Source organism: Salmo salar, chromosome ssa05, assembly GCF_905237065.1.
Source record: "Salmo salar chromosome ssa05, Ssal_v3.1, whole genome shotgun sequence".
Classification (NCBI taxonomy): domain Eukaryota; kingdom Metazoa; phylum Chordata; class Actinopteri; order Salmoniformes; family Salmonidae; genus Salmo; species Salmo salar.
Genome location: NC_059446.1, coordinates 35,708,574 through 35,722,261, shown reverse-complemented (window position 1 = coordinate 35,722,261; position 13,688 = coordinate 35,708,574). Strand labels below are relative to the sequence as shown.

Below are 13,688 nucleotides of genomic sequence, written 5' to 3'. Positions count from 1 at the left end.
AGGGGGCAGTATTTGCATGGCCGGATAAAAAACGTACCTATTTAAACTGGTTACTACTCTTGCCCAGAAACGAGAATATGCATATAATTAGTAGATTTGGATAGAAAACACTCCAACGTTTCTAAAACTGTTTGAATGGTGTCTGTGAGTATAACAGAACTCATATGGCAGGCCAAAACCTGAGAAGATTCCATACAGGAAGTGCCCTGTCTGACAATTTGTTCTCCTTCTGTGGCATCTCTATCGAAAATACAGCATTTCTACTGTAACGTGACATTTTATAAGGCTTCCATTGGCTCTCAGAAGGCGCCAGAAAGTGGAATGACGTCTCTCCAGTCTCTGGGCGAAAAACAGCAGGAGATTTTGTGAGTGGTCAGGCTGAGAACAATGACACTAGAGATTCATGTGAATTCTCCATGTTTTTCTTTTTCTCTTTGAATGAATACAACGTCGCCCGGTTGGAATATTATCGCTATTTTACGAGAAAAATCGCATAAAAATTGATTTTAAACAGCGTTTGACATGCTTCGAAGTACGGTAATGGAATATTTTGAAATTTTGTGTCACGAAATGCGCTCGCGCGTCACCCTTTGGATACTGACCTGAACGCACAAACAAAACGGAGGTATTTGGATATAACTATGGATTATTTCGAACCAAAACAACATTTGTTGTTGAAGTAGAAGTCCTGGGAGTGCATTCTGACGAAGAACAGCAAAGGTAATCCAATTTTTCTTATAGTAAATCTGAGTTTGGTGAGGGCCAAACTTGGTGGGTGTCAAATTAGCTAGCCGTGATGGCCGGGCTATCTACTCAGAATATTGCAAAATGTGCTTTCGCCGAAAAGCTATTTTAAAATCTGACACCGCGATTGCATAAAGGAGTTCTGTATCTATAATTCTTAAAATAATTGTTATGTATTTTGTAAACGTTAATCGTGAGAAATTAAGTAAATTCACCGGAAGTTTGCGGTCGGTATCCTAGTTCTGAACATCACATGCTAATGTAAAAAGCTGGTTTTGATATAAATATGAACTTGATTGAACAAAACATGCATGTATTGTATAACATAATGTCCTAGGAGTGTCATCTGATGAAGATCATCAAAGGTTAGTGCTGCATTTAGCTGTGGTTTTGGTTTTTGTGACATATATGCTTGCTTTGAAAATGGCTGTGTGATTATTTTTGTCAGGGTACTCTCCTGACAATCTAATGTTTTGCTTTCGCTGTAAAGCCTTTTTGAAATCGGACAGTGTGGTTAGATTAACGAGTCTTGTCTTTAAAATGGTGTAAAATAGTCATATGTTTGAGAAATTGAAGTTATAGCATTTATGAGGTATTTGTATTTCGCGCCACGCGATTCCACTGGCTGTTGTGACCTTGCCCAGGGAGGTTAAGCAATAAAGCCAGAGGCGTTGTGGTATATGGCCAACATACCACGGCTAAGGACTGTTCTTATGCACGATGCAACGCAGAGTGACTGGATGGAGCCCTTAGCTGTGCTATATTGGCCATATACCACAAACCCCCAAGGTGCCTTATTGCTACTATAAACTAGTTACCAACATAATTAGAACAGTAAACAAGTAATTTTGCGTCATACCGTGATATATTTAAACATTAATGCTCGAGGGCTTGTGGTATATGGCCAATATACCACGGTTAAGGGCTGTTCTTAAGCACGACACAATGTGCATTGGCCCAACAGTGCATTCGGAAACCATTCAGACTCCTTCACTTTTTCCATATTTTGTTAGTTTATAGTCTTCTAGAATGTTTAAAAAAAAAAATCCCCTCATCAATGTATGCACAATACCCCATAATGACAAAGCAAAAACGGATTTTTAGAATCTTTTGCAAATGTATTAAAAATAAAAAACAGAAATGTGACATTTACATAAGTATTCAGACCCTTTACTCAGTACTTTGTTGAAGCACCTTTGACAGCGATTACAGCCTCGAGTTTTCTTGAGTAAGAAGCTACAAGCTTGGTACACCTGTATTTGGGGAGTTTCTCCCATTCTTCTCTGCAGATCTTCTCAAGCTCTTTCAGGTTGGATGGGGAGCGTTGCTGCACAGCTATTTTCAGGTCTCTTCAGAGATGTTCGATCATGGTTCAAGTCCGGGCTCTGGCTGGGCCACTCAAGGAGATTCAGAGACTTGTCCCAAAGCCAGTCCTGCATTGTCTTGGCTGTGTGCTTAGGGTTGTTGTACAGTTGGAAAGTTAACCTGAGGTCTGGGGTTTCATCAAGGATCTCTCTGTACTTTCATCTTTGCCATCTATCCTGACTGGTCTCCCAGTCCTTGCCGCTGAAAAACATCCCCACAGCATGATGCTGCCACCACCATGCTTCATCGTAGGGATGGTGCCAGGTTTCCTCCATACGTGACGCTTGTCATTCAGGTCAAATAGTTAAATCTTGGTTTTATCAGACCAGAGAATCTTGTTTCTCATGGTCTGAGAGTCTTTAGGTGCCTTTTGGCAAACTCCAAGCAGGCTGTCATGTGTCGTTTACTGAAGAGTGGCTTCCATCTGGCCACTCTACCATAAAGGCTGCAGAGATGGTTGTCTTTCTGGAAGGTTCTACCATCTCCACAGAGGAACTCTAGAGCTATGTCAGAGTGACCATTGGGTTCTTGGTCATCTCTCCTGATTGCTCAGTTTGGCCAGGCAGCCAGCTCTAAGAGACTTGGTGGTTCCAAACCTCTTCAATTTAAGAATGATGGAGGCCACTGTGTTCTTGGGGACCTTCAATGCTGCAGAAATGTTTTAGTACTCTTCTCCAGATCTGTGCCTCGACACAATCCTGCCTCTGAGCTCTACGGACAATTCCTTCGACCTCATGGCTTGGTTTTTGCTTTGACATGCACTGTCAACTGTGGAACCTTATATAGACAGGTGTGGGCCTATCCAAATCATGTCCAATCAATTGAATTTACCACCGGTGGACTTCAATCAAGTTGTAGAAACATCTCAAGGATGATCAACTTAACAGGATGCACCTGATCGCAATTTCTAATCTCATAGCAAAGGGTCTGAATACTTAAGTAAATCAGGTAATAATTTTTACAAATTTTCATAAATTTGCAAAAATGTCAAAAAACCTGTTTTCACTTTGTCATAATGGTATACCGTGTGTAGATTAGTGAGGATTTTCATTTATTTAATCCATTTTAGAATAAGGCTGTAGTGTAATAAAATGTGGAAAAAGTCAAGGGGTCTGAATACTTTCCTAAGGCGCTGTATATAACAAACCCCAAGGTGCCTTATTGCTATTATAAACTGGTTACCAACGTAATTAGAACGGTAAAAATAAATGTTTTGTCATACCCGTGGTATATGGTCTAATATACAATGGCTGTCAGCCAGTCAGTATTCAGGGCTCGAACCACCCAGTTTATCATGTCTGATATACCACGGCTTTAAGCCAATCAGCATCCAGGACCCAAACTACAGAGTTTATAAAAACATTTGGCAACATGTACAATACAAGCAATAGCACATGAACGTGTGCATAGTCTACACCACAGGAGGTTGGTGGCATCTTAATTGGGGAGCACGGGCTCGTGGTAATGGCTGGAGTGGAACAGGTGGACTGATATCAAATACATCAAACATGGTTTCCATGTGTATGATGCCATTCCATTCGCGCCGTTCCAGATATTATTATGAGCTGTCCTCCCCTCAGCAGCCTCCTGTGCTCTACATAAACTTTTCTGCATATCTGGAATGAGGACAAATGTTTTTGGGAGAGGTCAACATGGAACCTATATTAGAAAATACAGCTACCCCCTCAAAAAGACACTTCCCACCACACAAGCACTAAATCAGAACTGACACCATTCTGGAAAATAAAACAGACAGTATGGCATCACACTTACAGGACATTAGGTTCTGAACATTACTGACCGAGGGTAATATGCTTTTAGCAGTACTAACAATATAGGAATAGAGTCAATTGGAGGTGTACCTGTGGATGTATTTCAAGGCCTACCTTCACACTCAGTGCCTCTTCACTTGACATCATGGGAAAATCAAAAGAAATCAGCCAAGACCTCAGAAAAAAAATGTGTAGACCTCCACAAGTCTGATTCATCCTTGGGAGCAATTTCCAAACGCCTGAAGGTACCACGTTCATCAGTACAAACAATAGGAAGCAAGTATAAACACCATGGGACCATGCAGCCGTCATACCGCTCAAGAAGGAGAAGCGTTCTGTCTCCTAGAGATGAACGCACTATGGTGCGAAAAGTGCAAATCAATCCCAGAACAACAGAAAAGGACCTTGTGAAGATGCTGGAGGAAACAGGTACAAAAGTATCTATATCCACAGTAAAACGAGTCCTATATCGACATAACCTGAAAGGCCGCTCAGCAAGGAAGAAGCCACTGGTCCAAAACCGCCATAAAAAAGCCAGACTACGGTTTGCAACTGCACATGGGGACCAAGATCGTACTTTTTGGAGAAATGTCCTCTGGTCTGATGAAACAAAAATAGAACTGTTTGGCCATAATGACCATCGTTATGTTTGCAGGAAAAAGGGGGAGGCTTCCAAGCCGAAGAACACCATCCCAACCGTGAAGCACGGGGGTGGCAGCATCATGTTGTGGGGTGCTTTGCTGCTGGAGGGACTGGTGAACTTCACAAAATAGATGGCATCATGAGGGAGGAAAATTATGTGGATATATTGAAGTAACAGCTCAAGACATCAGTCAGGAAGTTAAAGTTTGATCGCAAATGGGTCTTCCAAATGGACAATGACCCCAAGCATACTTCAAAAGTTGTGGCAAAATGGCTTAAGGACAACAAAGTCAAGGTATTGGAGTGGCCATCACAAAGCCCTGACCTCAGTCCTATAGAAGATTTGTGGGCAGAACTGAAAGTGTGTGTGCGAGCAAGGAGGCCTACAAACCTGACTCAGTTACACCAGGTCTGTCAGGAGTAATGGCCAAAATTCACCCAACTTATTGTGGGAAGCTTGTGGAAGGCTTCCTGAAACGTTTGACCCAAGTTAAACAATTTAAAGGCAATGCTACCAAATACTAATTGAGTGTATGTAAACTTCTGACCCACTGGGAATGTGATTAATGAAATAAAAGCTGAATAAATCATTCTCTACTATTATTCTGACATTTCACGTTCTTAAAATAAAGTGGTGATCCTAACTGACCTAAAACAGGGAATTTGTACTAGGATTAAATGCCAGGAATTGTGAAAAACTGAGTTTAAATGTATTTGGCTAAGGTGTATGCAAACTTCTGACTTCAACTGTACTTGCATACGGTGCTGACTTGAATCATAGTGCCCGCACGCAAGTGTCCCACAACAGGGGTGAGATGAGGACAGCTCAATGCCCCGGAGACTGACATGTCAATGACAGATACAAGCTGCTGCTCCAGTGGAGAGGAGATCTCACAGACTCACTGCACTCCTCACTGACAGCAACACTGGAGCACTCTCACTTTTATATTTTCTTTCCTTCACTCACTCACTCAAAACACGGACGCACGTGCTTGTACAAACACATGATCAGCAGCATAAACGCATAAAGGTATTCAGTATGAAGGGAATAGTGAATCATGCCATGCATTACATAAACTGTTACGAGGGTTGTCTTTGGAGTTGTTTTGAAGTTCGATTTAGAGTCCTCTAAAAGTGGTACCGATTGAATCCATGTGAGCTAGGCTAACGTAATTTGTGTATGAATACAATGCAGTACATTACAGTCAGCAAGCTGTATTGTGTCTGTCAAACCTTTGTATTTATTAGGAATATCACCAACTGGCCATTAGTTTGAGCTCTGATCTAAAGCAACACACCTGCTCTGAAGGCCATACTTATCACATTACCTCTTCTGTTGTCCGTGTCCACCATGTGACTTGAATTTTTGCCCGACAATTTTTACTAACTTTGTCACTCAATAGGCACACAATACACAATGATGGCATCAGGACCAACAGATAATACCTTTACAGAGAATTAGATATCTGTAGTCAGCTGATATTTTTGCCAGACAGGACGTGACAATGTTTCCATGATTTATCGTACAATAAATGCATTCCTACTCGATGAATTTGCAAATAAAAACATTGTGAATCATGAAGGCCAAAAACGTGTTGCCCTTAGCTTTTTTGCCACCTCCGAACTGCATAGAGCTATAGAGAACCGAACTCAGAGAACAGAACAGAGCGACACACACCAGCTCTCCCTACACCACCCCCCCACTTCCCTCCCTCACAACTCCCAACCACTACTAGCTCACGCACAAACACTCACCCAGCTCTGACTGACCCCCGGGGCTCCTGCTCTCCGATCCCTGTGTGAGGTGTCACACCTTCGGGGGCTCCCAGACGACAGGGCCAGAGGCAGGGGGAGGATGAGGATGGGTTCGCGGAGTGGACTGACGAGGGGGTGGCTTTCCCAGCCCCATGCAGACCCCAACGGCTGGGCTGAGACAGGGACTAGAGGGACGGCTGCTCCTGCCTCCCTGATCCTGCCTGCAGCAGAGAGAGAGAGAGAGAGAGAGAGAGAGCCAGGCAGGCGCCAGTGGTGTTGCGGTGCATGCCGCAGCCAAGCCCTCCCTGCTCTGGGACCCATCTCATTCAGCCAAGATTGCTTCATACAAAAGTTGACAATACACCAGTGAAAGCCATTGTTGATATTCAACATTTTTTAAATAGCTGAGCAGAATAGACAACATGGCAGGCCGTAAAACTTGGAAAGGGAAACTGACCTGGAGCTTCCCGGTTTGAAAAGGGCTGCCTTGGAACGGAAGAAAGGAGAGGGTTTCTGTGGGAAAAGGGAGTGCTGGTGTGAAAAGAGCACGAAAACAAAATGTCTCCTATCCCAGGAGAATGGACTACAATGCTCGTTGTGTGGCTGAGAAAGGACAATACCCTCACTGGGTCAAAAGCATGTTAGTATTCAACAGATTGTATTAAGAAAAACAATGTAATCCAGTGCTATTAGATCCACTGTAATACTGGATATTGCATTTCTGGATTTCTAAGACGTACTCATGTCATCTGAGCAGGTTAACTAAGTACAAATACATTAGTGATCATTTGAGTTCAAACTATAAAACCATTTGGGGTCAGAAACGGTATTTACAGCAATACCATTAGAAGCTGATCTAGCCCTAATGTCCATAGAGATAGTGACAGTGAGGGCCATCCATCCACTTCTAGGATGTTGTTCTGATGATCCTGCGTGACACGTGCTGACAGCTAATGATGTTCTGTTTCCAGTCTTTGTCACCGTGACAACCCTGCAGATTGATATAGACATTTAAGAAGCCTTTAACCTCCCATCTGTCAGAGCATGAGTGCCCAATGAGGCTTTAGACTAACATGCTAGCAATCGATAAGGCAGTCAGTGAAATGCTTGATTGTGTGTTTCTGTGTGTATGTCTGTGTTGGTGTGTGTGTGTGTGCGTGTGTGTTGGTGTATGTGTGTCTGTGTTTGTGTGTGTCTGACTGTGTGGGTGTGTGTGTGTGTGTGTGCGTGTGTGCGTGTGTCTGTGTTTGGGTGTGTGTGTCTGTGTTTGGGTGCGTGTGTCTGACTCTGTGTGTGTGTGTGTGTGTCTGAGTGTGTGTGTGTGTGTGTCTGAGTGTGTGTGTGTGTGTGTGTGTGTGTGTGTGTGTGTGTGTGTGTGTGTGTGTGTGTGTGTGTGTGTTGTCTGAGTGTGTGTGTGTGTGTGCGCGTGTGTGTGTCTGTGTTTGGGTGTGTGTGTCTGACTGTGTGTGTGTGTGTGTGTGTGTCTGACTGTGTGGGTGTGTGTGTGTGTGTGTGTGTGCGTGTGTGTGTGTCTGTGTTTGGGCGTGTGTGTCTGTGTGTGTGTGTGTGTGTGTGTGTGTGTGTGTGTGTGTGTGTGTGTGTGTGTGTGTGTGTGTGTGTGTGTGTGAAGAGAGGTAGGCTGTGTGTGTGTGTTGGGGGTGAGGGGAGGCTCGTAGCCTTGAGCCATGTCCCAGTGTTAAGTTTCATCTTCCCCGTATCTCTAGGTTGGAGTGGAGTGCGAGAGGAGGACATTCAAAGCTCCCAGTCTACCTGGGATTAATGAAGATTACAATAACCCTAAAGGAAACCCCTTTACTTCCTGTGACCCCTCCCTTTCCCTGTGTGCTTTATACAACCAGTACAACACAAACCTACTACATGGCCACAAGTATGTGGACACCCCTTCAAATTAGTGGATTTGGCTATTTCAGCCACACCCGTTGCTGACAGGTGTATAAAATCAAGCACACAGCCATGCAACCTCCATAGACAAACATTGCCAGTAGAATGGCCTTAGTGAAGAGCTCAGTGACTGTCATCGTGGCACCGTCATAGGATGCCACCTTTCCAACAAGTCAGTTCGTCAAATTTCTGCCTTGCTAGAGCTGCCTCGGTCAACTGTAAATCCCGTTATTGTGAAGTGGAAACGTCTAGGAGCAACAACGGCTTAGCCTCAAAGTGGTAGGCTGCACAAGCTCAGAGAACAGGACCGCCAAGTGCTGAAGCGCGTAGCGTCTGTCCTCGGTTACAACACCCACTACCGAGTTTCATACTGCCTCTGGAAACTTCAGCACAAGAACTGTTCATCGGGAGCTTCGTGAAATGGTTTCTTATGGCCGAGCAGCCACACACAAGCCTAATATCAACATGCACAATGCCAAGTGTCGGCTGTAGTAGTGTAAAGCTCGCCGCCATTGGACTCTGGAGCAGTGGAAACGCGTTCTCTAGAGTGATGAATCACACTTCACTATCTGGCAGTCCGACAGCGAATCTGGGTTTGGCGGATGACAGGAGAGCGCTACCTGCCCCAATGGATAGTGCCAACGGTAAAGTTTGGTGAAGGAGAAATAATAGTCTAGGGCTGTCTTTCATGGTTCGGGCTAGGGCTTAGTTCCAGTGGAGGGAAATCTTAGCATACAATGACATTCTCGAGGATTCTGTACTTCCAACTTTGTGGCAACAGTTTGGGGAAGGCCCTTTCCTGTTTCAGCATGACAATGTTCCCATGCACAAAGCGATGTCCATACAAAATTGGTCTGTCAAGATCGGTGTGGAAGAAATTGACTTGCCTGCACAGAGCCCTGATCTCAACCCCATCGAACACCTTTGAGATGAATAGGAACGCTGACAGTGAGCCAGGCTTAATCGCCCAACATCAGTGCCCAACCTCACTAATGCTCTTGTGGCTGAATGGAAGAAAGTCCCTGCAGCAATGTTTCAACATCTAGTGGAAAGCCTTCCCAGAAGAGTGGAGGCTGTTATTTCAGCAAAGGGGATACCAACTCCATATTAATGCCCATGATTTTGGAATGAGATGTTTGGAATAAAATGTTTTTACTCCCCCCCACATAGCCCCAATGCAATACACTGAATATGAAATACAGGTGTCCACATACTTTTGGCTATGTAGTGTATATATGTATATAGTGTGTGTGTGTGTGTGTGTGTACTGAGGGGGCTTTATCAACAACACGGAACAGGACCAGTCGTGGCCCATTGACATTAGAGAGGGTGATGTGGAGATGTATAATTATATTGATCAGGGAGAAATTACAGCTCTTAGAGGAGAGGCTGGGCCCATATAATCTTACAGGTGTGTCAGCGCCCAGCCGGTAGAGCGAGAGCGAGAGAGAGAGAGAGAGAGAGAGCAAGCAAGGCAAACAACCTGCGGTGTCTTTACTGGAAGTTCCACATCAGTGACACCATCACATACTATTAGATGCCATAAAGCGCTCATTTTACTCTAGCATTACACCCCTTCCCCGCCTCCCCACTGCCGCCCTCCCGCCTCCCCACTGCCCCCCTCCCTCTCCTGCTGGGCTGGATGGCGAAGCCTGGTGGGAAAACGACATTCAATCCGCCGCCACCTCATTCAGGCCAAATTGGCAAATGACAGCTCTCCGCCTCTAGGATTTAGGGAAGTGAAAGGTACCACCGCCACCGTCCGCCTGAGCCATGGGGAACAGGGGAGCTGATGGTGGGGGCGGTACGTTCGAGGGGTGAGGAGGGGGGGCTGGAACTCTCCTGTCTCTTCCCCATGTCTGTTCCCTAGTTCTGGTGTGCAGGTAGAGAGAAAAGAAAAGGGGACCAGAATGCCTGCTCATCAGATCTTCCCTGTGACCGGAGGTAAAAAGCTTACACACCAACCAGCCCCACTATCTGAGCTTACACACTGCTGATAGCAAAGCCCTTGGCCTTACAGCAGACCAGAGCAGGGAGAGGGCAGAGAGAGTTATTCTTAAAATAAACACACGCTTACACAGCACAGACCTGTGTGGCCAGCTTTTCTTAAGGATGGGAAAAATGAGCCCTTTCGTGGCTGTAGTTTGGAGGGGATATGAGTTCCTGGGTATTTAAAACAAAATCTTATCCCTCAGCTAACCATGAAGACAAGAAGGCAGGCATATGCAAGGAAGCGTAGCACACGCGTACTTTGCACACACACACACCAAACACACATGTGCTAACAAAAGGAGGCCTTTTTCTTCACATTGGAGCATTTTGCCGTGACACACAGAGACAGAGACAGAACATATTGTGTTGGACACTGACTGTCCCCTGTCTGAATGGTACTCTTACTGCTAATGAAGTGCTAATGGCAGTCCCCCTGCAGAGAATACTAATTAATGTTGCTGGGTGTGTATGAATGTACTCCACTACTCCACCATGTCCTAATGAGCAGAGGCAGGAGGCAGGTTTGTCTTCACCATGTTCCAAGTGGGTAAAGAAGGAGGTCCATGTTAGGGTTTGGGGAGTGCTGGGTAAAGATGGGGGGGGGTTCCGGTCCCCCTTGCTCCTAACAGAACCCCCCCCAAACTGGAGAGGACTGTAGGTGTCGAGGGGGCCAGCACAGTGGAGCCTCAGTCAACAACATGGATATGTAACGGTGACGACACTGCTGTATCTGATGGGAAAATATAGGACAAGGCCGGTCTTTAGATAATGAACGCAGCAACATACAGCTCTGTAGCTCTGTAACGTCACAAAGACTTCCGCCTCGCACAAGATAGTAAATCGCTACACTTCACCTATTACAATATTGCTTTTCTCAAGGACATTTGGATTTGTAAAGGTCCAAAACCTTTTCCTTATGCGTTAAATAAAAGCAAGCACAACCTTATCACCTCGTAAACAAATACCTTGACACCTTGTGGACAAACTGGAAACGTGTGCATTTTTGAACAATGTTCATGCACCTTCAAAATAAATATATTGTACATTGCATTTATTCTAAACCAATGAAATTGCTTCCTGGAAATGACTGACATCTCATAGAAAAGGACTTCAGTGTGATATAGTTTCTACCTTTCAAAGCATATACACACCAGGGAAAAATAAATATATACATAACATATTTGGAGGCAGACAGCGTGTAGGGGAATCAGATTCAAAGTGTTAAAGAATGAGTGAGTGTGTGTAAACATAGATTGGGGACGGTATTGGAATTACCTGAGTGAGATAATGGCAGGGCATTAAATTAACTTTCATTCATTAAATGCAACACATTTAGGTAATCTTGTCCCCCAAAAACACACCAATGGCGTGAAAGGCCTCCCTCTCGCTATCAGGAGCCTGTGGTCCCCCACACTGATGCAGCTGGCAAGGCGCTACCGTCGACTGTCGAAACGCAGCGCCAGATCTAGTTATAAAATAATTGAATTTTCATATCAGAGGGGACCAGAGTCCCAGCAGACAATAGGACTGCTGAGTCCTCTCTGATATTGGCTCAGGCCCTTTGCCACGCACATGAAATCAGTATGTTAATGTTCCGGGATTTTCTTTTTTTAAGGGCACTTGTGCTCTCTGCAATGTACTACGGATGCGGTTTCAAAAAATTGCAACTATTGATAAGTAGGCTGCCAGCAACCCCTGGACCCCCCCCCCCCCATGTGTAACTACCCACCTCCTCTCAACCAAGCAAGACTCCCGACATCCTCGTACCCCCACCCTACACCATTATTAAAATTGTAATTTATTTTTCTAAATCAGAATGACAGCTTGCTTTCTTTTCACTGCAGCAAGTGGTGAATCATGGAGCTTTAATTACTTTCGTAACTTTGCTGACCCTGTGAGAGCGCAACTCCAGTGGAAAAAAGGGGCCCTCCAACAAAGGCCTTCCACAGCCACAGACACCTATGTTAATTTAAAATGTGAGAATTTATCAAACTCTGGATTTTATACAATTTGTTAACATTTCACCTCCTACCTTTCTTACACTCCCTACAACTTCCCTACTTGCAGCTTCCCTGTGACCCCAATCTTATGACCCACCTCCTGAAGGGAATGGGTGCACACAGGAGAACGAAATAAACTCACTGCGATAGTGTGAGTGAGAGAGAGAGAGTCCACGTGTCTGCGTGCGTGTGTTTGCCCTCTTGTGTGTTTAAGTGCATGCCTGTGTGGGTAAAGGCAACAGAGTGCATCCAGAGGCCAGGAGCTGGCCAGAGGTCATCATAGTGGTAGCCCCTTAGTCGCCCCTCATATCCAGGCCACGAGCCCCACAGCAGGCTGACAGACAGAGCAGGATCCCACAGCAGGCTGACAGACAGAGCAGGATCCCACAGCAGGCTGACAGACAGAGCAGGATCCCACAGCAGGCTGACAGACAGAGCAGGATCCCACAGCAGGCTGACAGACAGAGCAGACACAGGATCCCACAGCAGGCTGACAGACAGAGCAGGATCCCACAGCAGGCTGACAGACAGAGCAGGATCCCACAGCAGGCTGACAGACAGAGCAGGATCCCACAGCAGGCTGACAGACAGAGCAGGATCCCACAGCAGGCTGACAGACAGAGCAGGATCCCACAGCAGGCTGACAGACAGAGCAGGATCCCACAGCAGGCTGACAGACAGAGCAGGATCCCACAGCAGGCTGACAGACAGAGCAGGATTCCACAGCAGGCTGACAGACAGAGCAGGATCCGGGGCCCCAAAGAGATGAACAGGGATGAATGCTGCAGTGGATCACTTCACAAACCTTTGGTCCACGGGGACCAGGGTCAGGCTGCAGACAGAGGAAGCGATTAAGAGTCGTATCTATCAGCTTCCACTTCTGACCAGGGGTAAAGCCAGGATCTGACTTACTTTGATGCTTCTAAAGCTGACTGTAGAGCTGTCTCAAAAACAATACACTGCCCAATGCCAAAGAAGACATTGATCATCTCTATGGCAGAGTTTCAAGATTAACATAAGAAATACTTTGTTTTAAGCTACGGCACTTTATCATTTCATGCAGGGACCTTTGTTGATTTCAGTAGAGGTTCTTCTTGTTCGCCGGCAGAGTCAGTCTCCTATTGGTTCACATGCTGCCTGCCACCTGTCTAATTAAAGTTGCTAATATGGTGTAATCCCTACTATCTCTCGCCCCTTCTCACTGGTGCATCTCTGTTTTGGCTCCAGCGCTGGTGAGAACCAAGGGTAGGCAGGCGGGATTGCTCTTTGGCTGATAATTGAATGAGTGATTATCCCTCCCATTAATAGACAATGACACAGATAGCGCTGCCATATGTCCGGAATATTAATGGGTGGCTGCAGTGGCCCAGATAAGACAAGGCACCATACCGTTGCTATAATAGGGGTTAAAACTATTTGCCAGGAGTGCCACAGCCCCCTCTCGCCCACCCGCCCCCTCAGCAAGCAAGCCCGCCGTCGGCTCCTCTGCCTGTCTGCCTCCCTCTTGCTATGCTAA

General features: G+C 45.6%; 1 long non-coding RNA gene across 1 annotated transcript in view; it reads right to left on the bottom strand.

Moving 5' to 3' along the window:
• Positions 1-13,688, bottom strand: part of LOC106604739 (uncharacterized) — a 51,186-nt gene that overhangs the window by 36,649 nt on the left and 849 nt on the right. Inside the window, exon 2 of the long non-coding RNA XR_006769864.1 lies at positions 6,279-6,791. This is a non-coding gene — a long non-coding RNA (uncharacterized lncRNA). The remainder of the gene's footprint in view (positions 1-6,278; positions 6,792-13,688) is intronic.